Here is an 8,489-nt window from a genome sequence, read left to right as displayed (position 1 = left end):
CCCATGCCCAAATGTGTTGGAACTAGTACTATGCACATTTTGGGTTTGCATTTCTGAATTTATTTATTTATTGGATTTCTATCCTTCCCATCTAGACCAAAGACCGGGCAGTTTACAAATTTAAAAACAATAAAACTAAAAACATATATTATAGGTCCAAGATGGCGAAGTATAAGAATGGAATGCCCAGGCAGTTTTCAGCTTCCTTCTTCTTGTTATGCCAAACAATTTACCTTAAACAAAAGACTGAGACACGAAGGCTTTTCTATTGAAGTTCATTTTATTTACATGAAAAACAAAAACAGAACGCCACTGCAGTTTGGCGGGAAGAAAAACCAATTTCACCTTAATTGTGGGTGATTAGGATTTCTTCAAAGAACAAAGGAATTGGTACAGTCTTATAGCTGTCCCCTCAGGGCGAGAGGGGTGGGCCTTTGAGGTCATTAAGTTAGTTAGCAACAATTCATTGGATTAGTGAAAACACATTTAGACATGCGCAGAACAATTCACTTTCCCTAAATTGGGCCTTTGTCTCAACATTCCATGCTTATCTCAGAAAAGCGTGAGACCTTGAACAGAGAAGAAAAGGCAAGGAGAAAGGGGGGGTCGAGGAGCCTGTTTTTACAAGGCTGGCTAATCTCTTCTGAATACACACACACACACCAAACAACTTGTTTTTCTTTTTCAAGTAAGAACAATCTTTTATGAGGCAATTGCCTCATTTGAATAAGTCAAACCTTCACTTCTATCAATTCCCCCGTTTTTCTTTTTATAATTTCTTTTGACTTATTCACAATTATGAAAACTTCCCCCCTCCCCCAGACCAACCAAAGGTGTCTTTCACTTGGACAATTTTCATAGGAGCCCCAGGTACAATCGAACTTTACAGGCACCTTCCTGAGGCTTGCAGGGCGTGGTAGATCAGGTGGCTAACTTCACACAGTTTCATACAGAAACAAACAGGTGAGTTTCTAACCTGCACTTGCTGCTATTCTCCATACCATGTTGTGCTGAACCCAGCCTATTCCACCACATTTAATTCTAGTCCAGCCTCCATTACTAATTACTGTAACACGGAATTCAATCCAAATTCTCTCGGGGTTTTCTCTAGGGTCATAACAAGTTTGAGTTCCAAGGGAGTCCTGACAAATTTTGTACTCTACCTTGTCAAATGCACAGGAGGCAATATTATCAACACAATTGAAGATGGACTTATAGGTTAAGGTCTGCTGTTCCCTGCTTCCCTGCCTTGTCGTTATTACACAGGGGCAGGTGGATCCTGTAGCTTGTAGCGCAAGGCTCAAGAAGAGCCCTAACACTATCATTACTTTGCCATCAACCCGTGGTCTGCCAATAAACAATTGCCTGATATTTCTCCAAGACATTAGAGGGGTGGGCTTTTACCTCCGCTGGTAGTGGGAATTCCATTCCTCGTCCTCTGAATCTAGACTGGGCACTGACCAGGGGCTTGCGTTCTTGCACTTCTAACACGTTTCGTGGTGCACCGAAGATGCGTAACGGAGCCATCCCTTGGAAATTGGTCTCTGCCTGCGCCGAGCTATCAGATTGAATTCTCCACGGACAGCTTGCAATTGGCGTTTTTACAGCCTACAAGCTTAAGCACATACCACCTCAAAGCCGGGTTTTCGTCAAATTTAGTTATTCTGGCACTCCAATGGTGAGGGCAAAATGGCAATACAATAAACAGTAAGGCTCTTCGGGGAATGACCTAGTCGGAGTCTGACTCTGATCCAGGGCTGATGTTGCTATCTCTGATTTTAATGAGGGGGCACTGCTTGCAATCTCGGTTATGCCAGAACTCTAGACTTGAAGCCAACTCAGTGCTGGTATACAAAGTTCCACGGCCCTTACCTCGTACCTCTTTGCGTACCATCAGTTGGTTACCACAGGCCAACCCTTTGTATTCAGTGTCCCAATAGGAAGTGGTTTGTCCACTCTTCCACCTCCCCTTTTGGTGTTCGACTAATTGAACAGGAAAACCAGGGACAAATTCTACCTGTTATATAGGGAGTTATAGACATTACTCTGACAGCAATTACCCAAATAGTGGTAACCTGGGCAGGACAATGAAATCCGACAATCCTCATTACCACCGAGAACCCCACAAATCTGTAAAAACTCCGTTAAAGATTTTCCTTTCCTCCTCCCAATCAGTGGTCCCCTCGTCCTCCAACACTACTTGATCACCAATTGAATATCTTCTTAAGAAATAGAGTCCCCTAAGACTCCTGTCTATTCTCAAATGTACCTGCCAAATTTGGACCAGATTATTAACTTTTCTTACTTCTATATACACACTAAAGAAAGGACAATACTTATGCGCTAACCGACTAATGGACATTACATATGTCGTTTAAAAATAGTCTTTTAGTCCGTCCTTGGACACAGGCACAACTTTTCACCGTCCCTCAGGGTCGACTGCGCGCTTGGCTCTGGTATAGTGAGTCCAACCAGCTTCCTCAGTTTGGATGACAGTCTCTGTTGTCAACAGTATCTGGAACAGACCAAGCCATCTTGGGGCGAGCGGTTCACTCTCCCATGCCTTGATATAAGCCCAATCCCCGGGGTGGAAGGAATGCACTGCTACCTCCAATGGCGTCTGTTGCACTGAGATGCCTCGCTCCCTGTTATTGGAGAGAATAGAGAATAGGGCCAGCAAATACTTTCTTATAAAGGCATCCTTGAACAAATCTAAATTAAGGCTCACTCTCTGTGTATCTCTGTGCATTAACATCCCAAATTTCCATTCTGCACAGGCTTCAAAGGGCGAGAGTCCTGTAATGCTATGCAGCTGCTAGGGGCAAACCCTTCGGTCAGGGCAACTGCGCTTGTTGCATCAACTTATTAATTTGCTCTTTCAAAGTCTGGTTCATCCTTTCAGTTTTTACCCCTGTTGCTAACCATTGATTGGATTAACCCATATCTACAAATAATTTGTTCCAATAAGATTTTACAAACTGTCCCTGTCGTTGCCCGAGCCGTAGGGTATGCTTCTACCCAGCCAGTGAGCTGATCAGTTATTATCAAACACTGATTCCAAAGTCCTGACTTTGGCATATCAATAAAATCACATTGCAAATGTTCAAAGGGGTGGATGGCCAGAAGTCGTCCTCCCATTTCTGTTTTTCTCAGGTTATTCTTATTTACTCTCTGGCAAGGAATGCAGTGGGCTAAAATGGTGTTGGCGTGTGACCACACTTTTCTTCCCTGTATATTTTTGCAGAAAGGTTGAGACCAGAGCCTTAACTCCCCAGTGTCCTCCCTCGTGCAATGCCTTGAGGACTTCCCTGACCACCCCCTCGGGCAGCCATTGTCTTCCATCTCTCAACTTTAGCGTGCCGTTCACCATTGTAGCTCTCTGCTCCTCTGCCGATTCAAGCTCCTTTGTGAATACACCAAAGGGGCAGTGATCTCTTTACTGGTAGGAATAAGGGCTGCTAAGAGGGCGGGATTCAATTCTTTTCCTGCCACCTTTCTTGCCACTTCGTCAGCCAGCCGGTTTCCTACTACCTCTGGGGAGTTTCCCTTTTGGTGCCCTGGAATGTGGATAATAGCTACCTTGGATGGGAGGCTCAACGCTTCCAGAGTGTCCAGTACCAACTGATGGTGGGCCAAATTCTTTCCCTGGGATGTAAGTAGTCCTCTTTCACTCCAAATTTTTCCAAAAACGTGGACTACTACACATGCATACTTAGAGTCTGTCCAGATATTTACAGATTTTCCTGTGCTTATGTCTAAAGCTCTTTTAGGGCATATAATTCTGCTGTCTAAGCTGACATGGACGGGGGAAGGGGTCCAGATTCAACTTCGAACCCCTTATCCTCTCTACCACTGCATATCCCGTTATTCTTTTCCCATTCACTACTCTAGAGGAACCGTCAGTGTACAGGTTCCATGTTCCCTCTATTGTCTCTTCCTGTAGGTCTTCCCTAAACTTTATCTGTAGACCAGTCAGGGCAATACAATCATGTTCATTACACAGTTCCTTCCTGACAGTTTCTGATAAACCCTCAGTATTAGATCGAGTTTTTCAAGGAGAATAGCCTCGATCTGTAGCAGCCTACTGACCATCATCCACCGCCAAGGATAGTCCTATGCTGGTGTGAAGAATGCAGGACAATCGCTTCCTTTGTTCCTATGTTGCATTTACTCCTGTTCTCAAATTCTTCACCTTAAAACTGAAATATATATTCTCCTAACGATTTCTGGGTTTAGGCTCGATGTAGTTGTTTGTTATAGGAATTAAACCATAACCCATAGTTTATAGTTTGCAAGGCATCCATGCCAGTGATTAGATCCTCTGTGGCTTCTAGATAATTCACTTTCAATAAAAATACCACACATTTTAATCTCTTAAAACTGGTAGTGACCCCTGAATGCAAAAGTGACTTCTAAGGAATTCCCACAGAAAGTGCCTATGTAAAACAGGCAAACCATTCCTGGTGTGAAATCAACCCCCCTTGTCTCTCCAACTCCCACTTTGTGCATCTGGAGAAGCAAGGAGGGGGATCTGAACATTCCCAGCAATTCTGCTTGCTATCTCTTATCTACTAACCTATTTCTTTCTCCTGTCAAATTCTCTTTCTTTGCATTTCTCTATCACTGCCAACATCTTCACACCTCCAAAGCCTCCTTTTCAATTCAGGCTTTTTAAACACGTACTTCTGCCAATCAATCCACATACTGCATCTGTCATTTTCCTGCATGTTTTTCTGTGGGATTCCATAGTCAACAATTCCCCTAGTGTCTTTTGTGTGTGTGTGTGATTTTCCCCATTTTCTAACTACAAATTTTACAGATCCAGAAGTGTAGCTTTCCAATAGGCTTTTACAGCCCCTTTAGATGGAAAAGAATTACCCTGTTAATCACTAAAGTCTGCATGTGTTTATACAGTCCTAACGCTGGCCGGGATCTCCCTCCCTCAACACCAGGCGATTTTTTTTTTTAATTGAACTCTGTGCCTACTCTTAACCCTTTATACCCCAGCACGTTTAACAAGCCAAAAGAGCTTTTTCTCACTCCCTGTTCTCCTTTCGCTCCTATTTCTCTTAGGACTCCTCCTGAGGATTCCATTTCATATACACTTTTGGATAACATTCTCTGTGTTTTTCCTGAACTTTGAGAAAGTTACGTTCCTTCTTCTCTTTTTAATCCTTTTTCCTTTCAGCTAACTATAGTGCTCAGTTTAGAGTAAACAGTTCTGCTGTCCGAGCTGGCATGCACTATTAGTTTTGTTAAGGACTCCTTTCCTGAATCTCCTTCCTCCTCTAGCTGCATCGCTTGTTGATACACGCTTATTTTTCCCTCCTTTCTAGCCTTTCCTTTCCCATTTCCCCTCAAAACTCTTTACCTGATCTTGCAACAACTTTCCTTGCCTTCTTTACAACATACTCTCTCTCTCTTTGCCTAGCTTCACCTAAGTATTTCCTGAGCCACCTTAAAAGTGAACACAGTCAGGGCCCCTTGCCCCCCTTTCTCTTTCCCTTCTCTTCTGAGCGGGTAGGGCAGAGAAAAACTCCTCCAGTTTCTTTTCTGTAACTTGGACTTTATATCCGGGTAACACCCTGACACAAATTCCAATCTCAGAATATTTTCATTTCCTGAATCTTCTGGGTCCAGCCCAGTGTTCCTTCGCATATTGCGTTTTAGCCTTTCCAGATATTCAACTGATATTCTTTTCCTTAGGGTTGACCAAAAAGCCAATTTCATGCTAACAGTCTTAGGGACTGTTGCCTCCAACCCTTTCAACAAGAATTCTTTCACTTCTGCATTTCGCCCTCTGATATTTTCATCCTGGAAATCCCAATCTCCAGGGGTTACTTCTGGAAGGGATTCCCCGGCCGCCTGTTCTATTCGAGCGGCAATTTTGCCCTTGCCAGAGTCTCCTATGTGACTCCGGCCAGCTGCTTACAAATGTGCAGCTGCTCTGTGGGCTTGTAAATCATAATCCCTAAAGCATCTCTGAGACTTCTCTGAGTGGATACTGGGCACTAACTCCCTGCTCTTTCATCTGCCGTGCCTTAGAGCGGGTCACTAGTCCCTCGGACAGCGTCCCGTCTTTATTTTCGCCATCCCCCTCCTTTTCTTTTTACTGAGGTGGAGCAGTCCAATTTACAAACTCCAATTTTGTCATTTCCTCACCTTGTAACTTAGAACCTATCAAGTCTCTACTTACTGCCAGTTTTATTTCTTCTCCAAATTTGATTAGGTACCATATCCAAAAATCTACATAAGGGACACGGGGCGGATGGGCCAATTTTTGGCCCTTTAGAACGAATATCAAATAGTGTCTAAACTTCAGAGCACATGGACCACTTCCTTCTCTGTCTGAAACTCCTGTACCTTTTTACAGACTCCCAATGCAGCAACAGCTTGCCCACCGCACTGTTGCCAGGAATTCCTAACTCATTACCACCCCCACAAGGGCCTGGAGTCGGGGCGTCCCCCTCGGAATTCCCATGGTCCCCACCGGACCTTCTGGACCCCCCCCGCGGGCCCGTTTTGGAAGTCTGTATTCCCATCCCACGGGAGACAAAGACATAAGGATAGGGAGGTTGCGTAGAGAGTAAGGGGTCTCTCTGACGCAGACACAAGGAGGGTACAGACAACAGTCGCACACCTTGGCCCAGGGTCCCGGACTACTTCAACGGCCACCTCTGGGAACCGCAAGGTCACTCACTCTTCATTCACACAACAACAACCAACCCTTTCAGAGTTTCCCACTACGACTTACCAGGTCCGTTGATCTGCTGGCTCGTTGATTCGTTGGCCGGCCGGCTTAAAAAAAAAACTCTCGCGTTCGTGCCTCTTTCCGAGTTCTTGATGCCAAGCAGCCAAAGCGTCGGCAAGGAAGCGGCTGCCTTAAAAGAAGGCAGGGGCGCCTTCCGATTCACTTCACCACCGCCTGTTCTGCCTGACCTCAACTGGATCAAAATCCAGCCCCAATCGGGGCGTTTAGAGCATCCCGGACGAGCCCCCAAATTGTTATGCCAAACAATTTACCTTAAACAAAAGACTGAGACACGAAGGCTTTTCTATTGAAGTTCATTTTATTTACATGAAAAACAAAAACAGAACGCCACTGCAGTTTGGCGGGAAGAAAAACCAATTTCACCTTAATTGTGGGTGATTAGGATTTCTTCAAAGAACAAAGGAATTGGTACAGTCTTATAGCTGTCCCCTCAGGGCGAGAGGGGTGGGCCTTTGAGGTCATTAAGTTAGTTAGCAACAATTCATTGGATTAGTGAAAACACATTTAGACATGCGCAGAACAATTCACTTTCCCTAAATTGGGCCTTTGTCTCAACATTCCATGCTTATCTCAGAAAAGCGTGAGACCTTGAACAGAGAAGAAAAGGCAAGGAGAAAGGGGGGGTCGAGGAGCCTGTTTTTACAAGGCTGGCTAATCTCTTCTGAATACACACACACACACCAAACAACTTGTTTTTCTTTTTCAAGTAAGAACAATCTTTTATGAGGCAATTGCCTCATTTGAATAAGTCAAACCTTCACTTCTATCATTCTCAAACTGTTTCAACTATTGTTTTAGGAATCTTTGCAGTGTTGGGCCTTGTGCTCCAGTTGGGTCTGAAGAAAGAAGATCCTAGTTAAGGAGTGGGTGTGTGTGGATGTGGGTGTTTACAAAGATTTTGTAGCCACAATTCCATGATTAGTTTATTTAACTGCATCAATTTGTTTGATGGGGGCAATGTGTAGCCCACATAATTAACTTGTAAATGGCCCAGAGAGTGCTTGAAGCACTATGGGGCAGTATATAAGGAGCAAGCACCACACTTTTTGTTTGTTTAAATTTTTTGCCCCACTTTTCTCCTTAAAAAGACTTCCAGTTATATAAAAGGAGGAAATACATAGACAATTCAGAAAATTTAGTAAACTAAAGCTGTCTACTAGAAGTACTCCTTCCGAATAAATTACACAGGCTATGAGAGAGGGAGAAGGAGAAAATATTAATCCTCCATGGTTGTCAAAATTGAATTCATTTGTTCTTTCAACTTTTTCTTCAGCCTCACCCACCTGTCAGCTATGATGGGAAAATAATATGGTTTGATAACTGTTCACCCCATGTGAAAAAACATTGCATAGTCTCTAATACTATTTTCAATGATACTCAAGATGCTGCCTTCCTTTGCAGAGTGGCCTCTTCCCAGACAGCACACATCTATCTTTAAATCTTCCCTGTCTGTCTAGGAACACTTATGGCAGCTCTCAGACAGGCTTGGTTTAAAGTCATTGACCTTTGTGGCCTGCCTTATTGACCAGAACACAGCATCTACAACCCACATAGCATCTGTTTTTCTCCCTGAAAGGAAAGGAAAATGCTCTTCAGTTGGCTAGGAACACACTAATAAAGACAAGACCTACCACTTCATTCTCTTTTGGTTGAATGGGGTTAGAGGTAGGAAGGCTAACTGAATTGACATACTCACTCTTTTGGCAACACATTTGGG

The 8,489-nt window shown here is 43.8% G+C and overlaps 1 long non-coding RNA gene across 1 annotated transcript; it reads right to left on the bottom strand.

Moving 5' to 3' along the window:
* Nucleotides 1-760: 760 nt before the first annotated feature.
* Nucleotides 761-7,539, bottom strand: LOC144586563 (uncharacterized). Its single transcript, XR_013541445.1, has 2 exons — nt 6,755-7,539; nt 761-2,645 (listed from the first exon to the last, which is right to left on the bottom strand). It is a non-coding gene; the product is annotated as an uncharacterized LOC144586563 (long non-coding RNA).
* Between the last annotated feature and the right edge of the window lie 950 nt (nt 7,540-8,489).

The sequence above is a fragment of the Pogona vitticeps genome, chromosome 2 (assembly GCF_051106095.1).
Source record: "Pogona vitticeps strain Pit_001003342236 chromosome 2, PviZW2.1, whole genome shotgun sequence".
Classification (NCBI taxonomy): domain Eukaryota; kingdom Metazoa; phylum Chordata; class Lepidosauria; order Squamata; family Agamidae; genus Pogona; species Pogona vitticeps.
The sequence above is the reverse complement of the archived record's forward strand: the minus strand, read 5'-3'. Positions and strand labels throughout refer to the sequence as shown.